The sequence below is a fragment of the Oculina patagonica genome, chromosome 7 (genome assembly GCF_052425735.1).
Source record: "Oculina patagonica isolate OP01 chromosome 7, crgOcupat, whole genome shotgun sequence".
Lineage (NCBI taxonomy): Eukaryota > Metazoa > Cnidaria > Anthozoa > Scleractinia > Oculinidae > Oculina > Oculina patagonica.
This window is the reverse complement of record NC_135764.1, coordinates 16,130,307-16,144,082: the sequence shown is the minus strand read 5'-3', so window position 1 is coordinate 16,144,082 and position 13,776 is coordinate 16,130,307. Positions and strand designations below refer to the sequence as shown.

At 36.7% G+C, this 13,776-nt stretch overlaps 2 long non-coding RNA genes across 2 annotated transcripts in view; both read right to left on the bottom strand.

Annotated features, from left to right (window-relative positions):
- LOC144659509 (uncharacterized) overlaps positions 1-13,776 on the bottom strand; it is a 152,684-nt gene that overhangs the window by 138,049 nt on the left and 859 nt on the right. The gene's annotated exons all lie outside the window — the stretch shown is intronic.
- The window catches only part of LOC144659507 (uncharacterized), a 53,544-nt gene continuing 41,219 nt past the window's right edge, over positions 1,452-13,776 (bottom strand). The window contains exons 2-5 of the long non-coding RNA XR_013571915.1: positions 4,601-4,676; positions 3,985-4,041; positions 3,715-3,774; positions 1,452-1,649 (exon numbers count right to left, since the gene is read on the bottom strand). This is a non-coding gene — a long non-coding RNA (uncharacterized LOC144659507). The remainder of the gene's footprint in view (positions 1,650-3,714; positions 3,775-3,984; positions 4,042-4,600; positions 4,677-13,776) is intronic.

Below are 13,776 nucleotides of genomic sequence, written 5' to 3'. Positions count from 1 at the left end.
TCGCCATCGTGGTTTCGAAAGGTCCCTATTATTCAGTTCGTATCCAACACGGGCGTATAGAATAGTTGTTTTTAGTGAATTTTCAGCGTGTTTACTGTCGTTTTTATTCGCCGTCAAATTATATTTTTATCACCTTTTCTAAAAATGTTCTTGTCTCGACGAAGAAAATTGTTAACACTTCGCCGGACCATTTTCCATACAAGGTACAAAAATGATCCACATACGGGTTTCTGTTAACTTAATCCAAGAGCTGCCTCGTCCCCAGGCGCCGGTCGGCCGGACGGTATAAGGCGGGAAAACAGCGAGCGCGGGGGTTGATGGTTAGGGAGCAGACGACGTTCGAATAGTATCCCATGATGCATTTCGTTTCATCTTATATTATCACTGCGTACGTGACTTAATCAGTATTGTTCAGCTCTCGCGAAGCGAGAAGAAGCGTTCGCCATGGCGTGTTTCCGACGTAGTTTTGATTCAAAAGCTGCTGCTTTTGAGGAGAACGACTTATTCTATGTTCACTACGTTTCAAAGGAGAATTTCAGTGTCACATTGAAGGGATTTACCTGTGTTTCGCTAGTATACAGAGAAATACATGTTAGTGTTATCGAACAATTGGACGAACGTCGAAGAGCTCTCGTTCCTGTGACAGTCAAAAATTCGGCTATAGATGAGCTATTTGTTGCTGGAGTGTTAATAAAGAAGTCCTGTGCTGATCCGAATCGGTTTTCTTACATTTCTTCTTACATCTCTATCGATCTCTAGTCTGTCCGCTTCGCAGTCGGCGGGCTCGTTCGGCGTTGTTTACGTAATCTGTGAATACATATTTGAGCTTATTATTATGGTTATTTTTCACCAGTTGTAAGCATTTCACTTATAAAATTACTTTCGAAATTAGTCATTTTGAATGAAAACATAAATGGCAATGATGACAAAGCTCACGAAAGAGCCCAGCGATTGTTGCCTGAAATAGACATCACACACGCTTCGCAGCACGCGGCGCTGGTTTTCGATCGAAATTTCAGTCATCTTTGATCGCTGAAAAAGTCATTAAGATGCGGGTACTTCTGGGTACTTCTTTGCAAGTACAATAATACGACCTTCATTATGCTAGCGTGAGACCCATATTTCGTAGAAACCTGCTTATAATCCGAAGAATCGTGAATATTTATGACCTCGTCGCGGGTCAGTGAACACTTTGTGAAGGAAAGCTAATCAAAATAATCAAAATAAAGGACGTTTTTTTAACAAACCACGGTCATAGGACAATTGCAAATCAATGAAAGTATGACAAACAACAAAATAATACAATTTTCTTGCATTTGACTGGAAAAAAATACGAAATGTGCCGTAGAGAAAGCGGCGTTATTTTACGGTGGAATCCGCCATAACTTCGATATTGCGTGAAGTGCGCGGAGAATTGCACCATGGGATACTATTCGAACGTCGTCTGGTTAGGGAGCGAGCCACGGATCAGGCCCACAACACCAAGCGAACCATGCACTACCAAGGAGGAGGACGCCTGGGACGAGGCAGATCCAAGAGTATACAATTACCTTTAATTACCTCGTTACCAATTACCTCGTCTCACCCGTTGATTGGACTTGGTCATTTCCCTAGATTTGTCACTGCTTTCAATATTTGCGTACATAGTTCTGAAAAAAAAAATAAAATGAAAAGCAGAAAAAATGTAAATTAGTAAACTCTCAAAAACTCGGTTGTTATAGCGGGAACTTCCGCGCTAATGGAGCATCCATACCTAACCGAAATTGGTAAATCCATCAAGCCGAGAAATTTTGGTAATGACGCAAGCGTACACCCGCTCACTTGCGCGTACAGACTCAGAGGGAGGGAGAGGGGTGTACCAAGGTAACCCAATGCAAATCGGAGGAAGGTAAGTAAATGTCATCTTTTCTTTTATACCATGTCATAGAAAATACAGCCAATCAGAATACAGGAAAGCCGTTGTATATTCGAAAGTATCCAACCCAACCTTTCCATCGTGCGCTGCGATCTTATTCTCGATTAAATTTAATAAGTCGGAAGTAAGCGTAGTTTCTATGACATGGTATAAAATAGTTACACAACACTTCCTCGTGGTATACAGTATAGAATATTCCACTTGTCACTTGTACCAAGAAAATACAAGTGACTCGTAGGATATTCCATATTATAATTAACCCACCAACCTCCAAAGTGAGTAACAAAGATATCCCATCTGGAACTCGGATTTTTTTCCGAGTTCGATGCCATTTAAATCAGATCTTTATAATTAACCCATCGATTAATTTTCGCGCGCGCTCATTGGACAAAACACATCACGTGGTACAAAATCGGACGACGGGTATCAGACAATATACCCCGTCCGATTTGATATTCGTCGCCCGATAAAGCAGTGCAAAACAAACAAAATGTCATCTTTACATGTCTAACTCTTTAATCAGATCTCATGCAGTGATGAAAAATTACCCAAACCAATCAACTTTAACCGCAGTAACGCCGTAAATATTACTGTAAGTTTTCTCCTATTTACTGGCGATAAAGTGCCTTGTAGAAATTAATTGGAGGGTTATAATAAAATGAACCCCTTTCTGGTTTACTGGTATATTAGAGAATAATGCCCTTGGCTGAAAGATTGTCCTCAAAATTTCACAGTTGCCCTCGACGATTCACTTCTCGGCTAACTGTTCATTTTTCGGACAATCTTTCAGCCTCTGGGCATTATCCTCCAATATACCAGCCGCCTGAAGGGGTTTATTTACTAAATATCCACGTACATATACGTTATCAGCTTACATCTTTGATATTGGACATCCATGTTATGGTCAATTGGCAGGTGTCAAAACAAAGTATCCGCTGACCAGTATCACATGACCACATCGAGGCACAGGTGCAGAGCTCATCGAAATCGCGTGTTTTTTAAGTTAACCGCTGACCAGGTAATATTTACCAATGGATCACGGGTTCAAGTTCTATATTTTTTCTGTCTAGGGCAATGACAAGATTTTGGCAGCGGAATTGCTGCGGTTGGAGTTGCCTATTTATTTCTGCTTTGGATCTTTCTTGAGTAGTTGCCTTTCATAACTTCAATGACAGTATTTTCTATTGAAACCCACAAAAGCACGCGCAATTGATGGGTAGTTCATGATCACATTACACCTGTTTCCCGCTAAATATCCACGAGCAGGCAACATTATGATAACTGTGACGTTAGAGAATAAAACTGATTACACTGTTACCACCAGCTTTTGCCTGCTGTAGCACGTGAATGGAGCATGTTATTGATTGTTTCCCTTTGAAACAGCCACAATCTTTATTAACGTCATCCTTTTCAACTAACTAGCTAACACGTAGCAGATAACTCCTCATCTAATTTCAACGTGATCTACCAACCCTATCTATCTCCAACAAGTTAACGGGAGAAAATATCGTCTCCTCGAGAGGCAGTTGTTGTTATGTGACAATTGAAACTGACGTGGTGTTTCACCCGACAAGGGTAACATTTTAGCATTCGGGTCTATATTCAGGTTGACAAAGAGAAATTTATAATCGGAGTTTGACCCACTTTGATCCGATCTAACTACGCATAATGTTCGTTGTGTTGTCCCTCCTCCTGATCAACACTGCGTAAGAAACCATGAAAAGGTTAATAGGTCTGTCTTTAATGGTAAAATAATAGAAATTGGTTTCATTCCTGAGACCACATGAAAAAACTCTTACTCTCTATGTTGAACCAAATTTGCCGATCTGGACGCTCCAGCCATTGTTGTTGTTGTGACACTATGTGAGACAAAAAGAAGGAATAAGTTTTAAAGAGGCAATCTGTTATTCGAGATAACAGGTTGAACGATTTCATTTCCGTTTAATGCAGAACGGAATTCAACGGCCTTTCGAACACAGCCGACAAAGCTTGAATAGGACCAGCCGTTTCTGTATTTTATGAGGTCGAAAAGAGAAATAAATTTCAATCAGGTTTCCGTTTTTACTTACCAGTTCGTTTTAAACCCTTGGTGTCGTCACTTCTTTGCTGCCGTATAATTGGCTCATCTAAATTCAAGAAACGAAGCACATTAAGTAGCAACAAAGTAAAATGGAAGAACCCGAGGTTGTCTTTTAGAGGTCAACAAGAGGGGTTTAATTTACTTTCATTTTATTTGGTCTTACTTGTTTACCTTTACCAATGAGCTCACAGTGTCTTTCTTTAAATGGCCTAAAATATCCATTTAAGTCTTAGTTCCATTATTTGTATTTTTGGTCTGTAAAGACAAGACCAACACTAGATCAGATGAGAGAGTTTTGAGTAACCCGATATTGACATGAGCTATCAATTCCGACATGTGGTGAAGCAGCCGTCAATAACGACAGATACTGATTCTTCTCGTGCATCGTTATCAAACTGATAGTCTCCGGATAAATAATATTAACCTTTTTTACTTGATATATCTCAGTAAGATGAATTTTATCTACGATTTTATTTAAGATTATCTTCACTGACATGATTTTTTTGTAAGGAGGTAAATAATATCTAAAATCGAGTTTCTTGAAAGGAGATAGATAAAGAGACAAATAAAGCGCGTGCATATACCAATACACGCACACTACTTACGTATGCTTGCTGCAAACACTGTAGTCAAGAAAAGATGGAGAAACATCAGAGCAATCAAAAACTTCATCTTCAATGGCTGAAAAATAACAGTTAACGTAAATACTCTTTTTCTTTGGTTTGAGTTAAAACCTGCCCTGAATGAAAATGTAGGCAGCGAAAAACTTTATCTTTACTAGTTTGCACATATTGTTATGTGCAAATTGTTATTTCATTGTATTTAATTTTCTATATATTTTTTCATCATTTGTTTTTCGTCATTTGTCAATCCTATTGTTTTTCGAATTTAAATTTAGTTGTACTTCCATTTCACGGTTACTTCTGAAGATGTATGTAGAAGCATACGAAACGTCAAGTAAAAGGTCTATTTTTTTCTAACAATGCGTTTGTCCGTTATGTTCATTACCGCACTTTGCGTGTTATTTTTTAATAACAGTTAAAATACACAAAAATTTTGTTATAGTCATTTCTCCAGAACTAACTATAATAAAAATGCATCTCTCGCGCCCTTAGCCGGATTAGCATCTTAGCATCGATTAAACCGCAAAATAAACAAAGCCGTCAGATGGTATCGAATGTCTTATAAAGTACTTAGAAGTTGTCGAGGAATTCGTAAGTTACGAAAATTTTCAAATTTCAGTGTCAACTAATTTTACCAATAAAAATTAAGCGATTGAGATGATTAAGATGATTTTCCGATACAATGTACGTTCGAAGCAATATCGTTGAAGATAGCTTTGGAGAAATGTTCCTTAGATTTTTTCGCTTTAATATATCTATTAAGCAACATCGTGAAAATAGCTCTAGAAAAATGTTCTTTATTTATTTTTTGGCTTTTCGTAATCAGAGCTAATGAATACACTGTAATTTTCCCTGGAAAAATTATTTAATCTTACCAAAAGTGAATACAACTACATTTAATGAATTCTATTATGCAACTTCTTGAGAAATTGATCTTGAATGCCACAACCATGAAATTGGGAGACAAATCTCTGTAAGTTTAAGTTCTTTAAACTCGTCAAATGATCGACAAAAGGCAATTTGTTACAATCTGGACAAAGCAATAGTTTATCCTCGAACTCAATTCGTGATTCCTCGTTACTCAGACATTACAGGGGAATTTCATTCCAAAATGGCACTTTTTCACACTAACGAAAAGGTAATATAAAGATATGTTACTCGCCAAAATTTCGCCTTCTAAAGAGTTGTCAAACCCTATGAAATCTCCAAAATTTAACAACTGTCTGCGGCGAATCCCTTTTTTTTACAAGTTTTTTTTTCGAATATTGTTTTAAGAAGGCCGTAAAGGAATGTTATAACTCAAGAATCACATTTGAGTGCAAAGCATTTTGGAAAAAAAACTCCGCAAAGATTCCACTTGTTTTTCTTTTTGTACAGTTTTATTTTATAAATACCACGTTGCCATATTGATATATTAGTGACAGAGTGACAGCAACGCTGCAAATTTGTTTAGAAAATCTTCCAAATCTAACCACGAGTGAAAAAGGAGATGAGATTAATTTTATTCTTCCGTTAAATGAGTTACGACAATTAAGTGGCAGTTTCTCTTAAGGCTGTCCATCGCATTTCGGGTCGGAAAAAAAAGTTTTCCCTCAAACTTTGCCCAGTGAACTATCTTAGGTTGTAAGTAAATGCAATGACTTTAGTTTTTGGAAATACGTTAAAATATATTTTTTAGAGCTCTCAACAGTGAAGGCTGCAAAAGGCCTAATTTTGAGCTTGGCCAGAACGAGAAATTTCATAAGTTGACGAGCTCGCCGCTCAAAAACAACCAAACGCACCAAATTAGTATTATTATTCCTAAGTTAAGTGGTCCTTCAAAGGTTGGAAACGCATGTTAATTTTGATACATTTTGATTTACGGGTCCGTGAAAATTTAAATATCAGCAACCGTTAGATCGCTTTTTGTAAACATGCAAAAGTATGGTGTCTTCGCCGGCCTTTATTTCACGAGTCCAGACCAGACCATTCTAAATTCCAACTGAATCCTACTAAACAGATGTTAGGAAGCATAGAAATATAAAAATACCTTGCACTTTTTATCTTCCTTTGCCACAGCGACTTAATCGTGTTGTGGAAACCATAGTTGGTTAGCAATTGTGTTTTGGTGTGGGTATTGTTGCTTTTGAATCTCTTCCCTTACGTTTTTTTGTTGAAATCCAAAGAAACTGCCAAAATAATTCAACGATTTGGAATAAATCGTTCAAGAGGTGTTCGCAGTAGAAAATTAACATCATAATTATTTCTTGTGATACAGCAACAACAACTTACCTCAATTTGCACAAATAGTTTTGTAGAAAATAAGAAAGTGCGTTAAAAAAAGTTCCCTTCTCTAAAGACCTGATTTCATTAAATAAGATGACACGTAGTGTTGCTATTGGCTGGTGATGATTTCATATTTTATAGGCGAGCGCACACAGAACACAAAGTTTGACGAAATGGACGGAAGTTAATTGCAATGATAAACAATTTTTCCTGTGGTGTTTCCAAAACAGCAACCCATTCTCCCAATAAAAAAGAACACATATAAGTTATTTTTGTAGGTGAAACTTGTGATTACTCAGGTCGAATAGCAGAACTAGTGTATAACATTTATGAACTTACCTCGATTTGGACACAAAGAAAAATCTTGCAGAAAATTAGAAAGTAAGTCCAACAAATTCAGGCTTTAAACACAATGTTCTCTTCTCTGAAGATCGCATAGAACAAACCCTGATATTACTGAATACCCTGATTTCATATGCTACATAATCAATCGCTTGAATTCCTACCAGGTGGGCTAAAACAATGACATAAGAGGCATCGAAAAAAGGCGGAGATCTAACTCGTGAAAACTAGTTTGATAGTCAAATTTAAGCTTTAACGGAAACGTGCGACGGAGAACACCAAATTCCACTTTTTATTCACACGAAATGATCCTGTTTGGTCATTTGAGCTCAAATTCGTTTTCGAAGCAAATTTAAATTTCCCACTGGAAGTTAATTTTCCTTTGCCTTTTTTGCTTCTTAACCCGGCACAAGACATTTTGGTAGCTCGTAATACTCATAAATTTTGCTAAGAAAAATCTCCCTTGTTTTTCTTCTTGTACCTTTTAACTTGTGTAAATACCACGTTATCACCGAAATATTAGATAAAGAGTTACAGGGAACGCTGCAAGTTTTTGAGGAAATCTTTCTTATCTTACTATGAGTGAAAAAGGAATACGAGTAACTTTGTTCTTCCGTTTATTAAATAACGGGTATAACTTGCTGTTGCGGAGATGCGGAGACTATTTTAGGTTATCGATTCTGTTTTGGTGTTGTTTTGGTACAGAAGCATATCACCTAGTTCAAGGTGATATGCTTCCGATTGGTATTATTGCTTTTGAAATTGCCAAAATAAGCCAACGATATGAAAGAGAGTTAGTTTGAGAAATAGATTCTAATCCAAAGAGAAAAATACTCTTGTTTTCCTCGTGTACCTTTTTATTTTATAAATACCATCTTTTATATTGATTTATTAGTGACAGAGTTACAGGATACGATGTAAATTTGAAAGAGGAGATAAGAGTCATTTCGTTCTTCCTTTAATGAATAACGGGTATTACTTGGTGTTGTTGGTTAGCAATTGTGTTTTGGTGAATAGTTTGTCTTCCATTATTGTATATTAATGTAAACTTCAGAAATTGCCAAAATACCTCAACGATATTGGTATATTTGTGACAGAGTTACAAGATACGCTGCAATTTTTTTTAGAAAATCTTTGATTTCTTACCAAGAGTGAAAAAGAGATGAAAGTTATTTTGTTCTTCCGTTTAATAATTAAATAACGTGTATCACTTGGTGTTGCGGAAGCCATTGCTGGTTAGCAATTGTGTTTTGGTGTGAGCTATAATTACTTTTTAATCTTTCTTCTTATTGGAAATCCCAAGAATTTACCAAAACCACTGACGGTACGAGATCTCTAATACCACTTGTGGCAAGTGAACAGACAAATCAATCACAGAAAAAGTGTTTGTAGTTAGAAATGACGATCACAAAAAAATACTGTCTTCTGACATAGCAAAGACAATTTATGGGGTTCTTATCCCGGTTTAAGATTATCTCTTTATAATTTTTTATAGGCGAGTGCCCACAGAACACAAAGTTTGACGAAATGGACGAGAAGCCAAAACAATGCGAGAAGTGTAATCAATGACCGAAGTTAATTACAATATTAAAACAGGTTTTCCTGCTGTGCTTCTAAAACGGCGACCTCTTTCCCCCAATAAAAAAGAACATATAAAAGTTATTTTTCTAGGTGAAATTTATGGTTACTCAGGTCGTATAGCAGATCTAGTGTATAACATTTATGAACTTACCTTGATTTGGACACAACGAATGATCTTGCAGAAAATTAGAAAGTAAGTCCAACAAATTCAGGCTTTAAATACAATGTTCTCTTCTCTGAAGATGATCACAGAGAACAAACCCTGATATTACTGAATAGGATGACATGTAGTCGTACTATTGGCTGGCGATGATTTCATATGCTACATAATCAATGGCTTGAATTCCTACCAGGTGGGCTAAACAATGACATCAGAAAGAACCGAAATAGGCGGAGATCTAACTCGTGAAAACTGTTTTGGTTTAAAAACCTTAAGACCGAAACTTGCGAGAGAAAACACCATTTGACACTCAAATTCTTATTCGATGCAAGTTCAGATTATCCACTGAAAGTTAATTTTCATTTGCCATTTTTTTGTTCTATCGCGTTTTAAGTACCACACAACACAAAACATTTTGGTAGCTCGTAATACTCGTTAATGTTGCTAAGAAAAATTTCCCTTGTTTTTCTTCTTGTACCCTTTAACTTTTGTAGATACCACGTTATCACAGAAATGTTAGATATAGTTACAGCGAACGCTGCAAGTTTTTAAGGAAATCTTTCTTATCTTACTATGAGTGAAAAAGGAATAAGAGTAATTTTGTTCTTCCGTTTATTAAACAACGGCTATTACTTGGTGTTGTGGAGACTATTTATACCTAATCGTACCTTTTTGGTACGCTTCGGCTGCTTACCGTACCCAAATTCGCAAGTAGCCAATCAGAAGCGGGATCTACTGTCCTGATATCCTACGATATCAAGTCACTGACCTGATATGCCACCATATCACGGTCACTTTGAAATAAAGTAGTGTTTCTGTACGATGAATTGAAAAGAGGTTTTACCAATAAAACAGAACTTCGTAATTTAAATTTAGCGGTGCTTAACGAACGTAAAAAGAGAGAAACTTTCCCGCCAAAACTAAACTTGAGCGCGCTCGCCAATTGCGCGATGTTTGCCGACGAGTAATGAGACATTCTAATGAGACATTCAGACTGAAAAAAATGGAGTCGGAATTTCCAATTTTTTTTATCCAATTTTTGAAAATTTAGAAAATGAAACTCTAAACAAACGAGTGGGAAAAAAGGCAGAAGAGGAATTTGGTAAAAGTGTTGAAGACCAAGTCAACACAATTTGTAGAACTTACCTTGCAAGCATGGCTTCAAAAGAGCGATAAATATAACCGGGTTTTTGGCTGAATTTGGGTACGGTAAATACCTAATCGTACCTTTTTGGTACGCTTCGGCTGCATATCAGGCTCGTTTGGTCTCGCCATGGGTATTTTGGCTCGACTGCGTCTCGCCAAAATACGAACCATGGCTCGACCAAACTCGCCTGATATGCTACCGAAGCGTACCAAAAAGGTACGATAAGGTATAAATATCAGGCGAGTTTGGTCGAGCCATGGTTCGTATTTTGGCGAGACGCAGTCGAGCCAAAATACCTATGGCGAGACCAAACGAGCCTGATATGCAGCCGAAGCGTACCAAAAAGGTACGATTAGGTATTAACCGTACCCAAATTCAGCAAAAAATCCGGTTATATTTATCGCTCTGTTGAAGCCATGCTTGCAAGGTACGTACTGTAAATTGTGATGACTTGGTCTTCGACACTTTTACCAAGTTCCTCTTCTTCCTTTTTTCCACTCGTTTGTTTAGAGTTTCATTCTCTACATTTTCAAAATTAAAATTTAGCGAAAAACTTGGAAATTCCGACTCCAAGTTTTTTACTCTGAATGTCTCAGTACTCGTCGGCAAACATCGCGCAATTGGCGAGCGCGCTCAAGTTTTGTTTTGGCGGGAAAGTTTTTCTCTTTTTACGACCGCTTAACACCGCTAAATTTAAATTACGAAGTTCTGTTCTATTGGTAAAACGTCTTTTCAATTCATCACACAGTAACACTACTTTACTTAAGTGACCGTGATATGGGGGCATATCAGGTCAGTGACTTGATATCGTAGGATATCAGGACAGTAGATCGCGCTTCTGATTGGCTACTTGCGAATTTGGGTACGGTAATGTTGGTTATCGGTTCTGTTTTGGCATTGGTATTATTGTTTTGGAATCGTTTTTCTTACGCTACTGGCAGAATCCCAAGAAATTGCAAAAATATGCCAGCGATATGGAAAAGAGAGTTAGTTGGAGAGTTAGATTCTAATCCAAAGAATCCAAAGAAAAATCCTCTTGCTTTTTTCTGTTGTACCTTTTTATTTTATAAATACCATCTTTTATATTGAATTGTTAGGGACAGAGTTACAGGATACGATGTAAATTTTAAAAAAGGAGGTGAGAGTAATTTTGTTCTTCATTTAATAAATGACGGGTATTTCTTGGTGTTGTTCGATATCAATTGTGTTTTGGTGTGGGTATTGTTGCTTTTGAATATTTTGTCTTACGTTATTGTAAATTGACGAAACCTTCAGAATTTGGCAAAACACCTTAACGATATTGATATATTAGTGACAGAGTTACAGGATACGCTGCAAATATTTCCAGAAAATCTTTGATTTCTAACCAAGAGAAAAAAAGAGACATAAAAGTAATTTTGTTCTTCCGTTTAATAATTAAATAACGTGTATTACTTGGGTTGTGGAAGCCATTGCTGGTTAGCAATTGTGTTTTGGTGTGATCTATTATTGCTTTTGAATCTTTCGTTTTGTTGGAAATCCCAAGAAATTGCCAAAGCCACTCGACGATATGTTTTCTCTAATACAACTTGTAGCAAGTTAACAGACAAGTCAATGACAGAAAAAGTGTTTGTAGTTAAAAATTACGATCACAAAAAAACTGTCTTCTGATATAGCAAAGGCAATTTCTGGAGTACTATTTCCAGTTAATGATCAGTTCTTTAAAATTTTTTATAGGCTAGCGTCCGCAGAACACAACGTTTGACGAAATGGACGAGAAGCCAAAACAATGCGAGAAGTGTCATCAATGACTGAAGTTAATTGCAATATTAAAACAAATTTCCTTGCGGTGCTTCCAAAAAAGGCAACAAAAAAAGAACATATAAAAGTTATTTTTCTAGGTGAAACTTGTGATTACTCAGATCGTATAGCAGATCTAGTGTATAACATTTATGAACGTACCTCGATTTGGACGCAACGAATGATCTTGCCGAAAATTAGAAAGTAAGTCAATCCAAGTCAGGCTTTTAACGCAATGTTCTCTTCTCTGAAGATCGCAGATAAAAAACCCGGATTTCATTAAATAAGTTGACATGGTGGCCTTACTATTGGCTGGCGATGGTTTCATATGCTACATAATCATCAGTCGCTTGAATTCCTACCAGGTGGGCTAAAACAATGACATCAGAAGCAACCGAAAATAGGCGGAGCTCTAACTCGTGAAAACTGTTTTGGTAGTCAAATTAAACCTTAAGACGGAAAATTGTGAGAGAAAACACAATTAAAGACTCAAATTCTTATTCGAAGCAAGTTTAGATATTCCACTGAAGTTAATTTTCCTTTGCCTTTTTTTGTTCTATCACGTTTTAATTAGTTTTGTAAATACCACGTTATCATAAAACACTATTAGATGTAGAGCCAGGGTACACTGCAAGTTTTTGTTCTTCCGTTTAATAATTAAATACCATGTATAACTTGGTGTTGCGGAAGCCATTGCTGGTTAGCAATTGTGTTATGGTGTGAGCTATAATTTCTTTTGAATCTTTCGTCTAATTGGAAATCTCAAGAAATTACCAAAACCACTCGACGATATGGGTTCTCTAATACCATTTGTGGCAAGTGAACAGACAAATCAATCACAAGAGAAGTGTGTGTAGTTAAAAATTACGATCACAAAAAATGCTGTCGTGATATAGCAAAGGCAATTTGGAGTACTAATCCCGGTTTAAGATCAGTTCTTAAAAATATTTTATAGGCGAGCGTCCACAGAACACAAAGTTTGATGAAATGGACGAGAAGCCAAAACAATGCAAGAAGTGTAATCAATGACCGAAGTTAATTGCAATATTAAACAATTTTTCCTGCGGTGTTTCTAAAACAGCGACCCATTCCCCCAATAAAAAGAACATATAAAAGTTATTTTTCTAGGTGAAACATGTGACTACTCTGGTCGTATAGCAGATCTAGTTTATAACATTCATGAACTTACCTCGATTTGGACACAACGAATAATCTTGTCGAACTGAATTAGAAAGTAAGTCAAACCAAGTCATGCTTTAAGGTGACTCGATCGAAATAATACACACGCTAAAATGTCGATGTAATGATTGCAAGTTTTGTGCGATGCTACTTTTATTGAACACACCTATTTGGATAAAACTGCTTTTTACAGAAAATTGAGCGCTAGGATTTCGTTTAAATTACTGTTATTATCTCATTATAACATCTTATAATGACTCTCTAAGTTTCCGAGAAATCGTCGGAACAGAAACCTCGATACAATTTGATCATCAAAAAGTTAGTCTCGGGCAAACTTTGAGGCAGGGAACGCTCCAGCGCTTTCACATTTCGCCCAAAAGTACCATAACCGAAGACAAAGAAAGTTCAATTCATCAGTTTTGTTAGCTCGAAATCACATTCGGCTATTTGCAACGATGAAAAAGTTTGAGCAAATAATATAAACTCACCATTTGCGTCAAAATGTAGGAAGGTCGCCAAATTAACGTTTTTCTAAAGTACATGAAAACTAACGCTACGAATTCCTTAAAACAACCGGAACATTAAATTGAACATCTTACACAAACTTTGTGCTACTCTGCGGTTCTGGAGCTGCCTTGATATGGATGAATTAATTTTTTAAAGTGAAGCACTACTCCAACTCTCTATTGAACACGGCCATGTTGT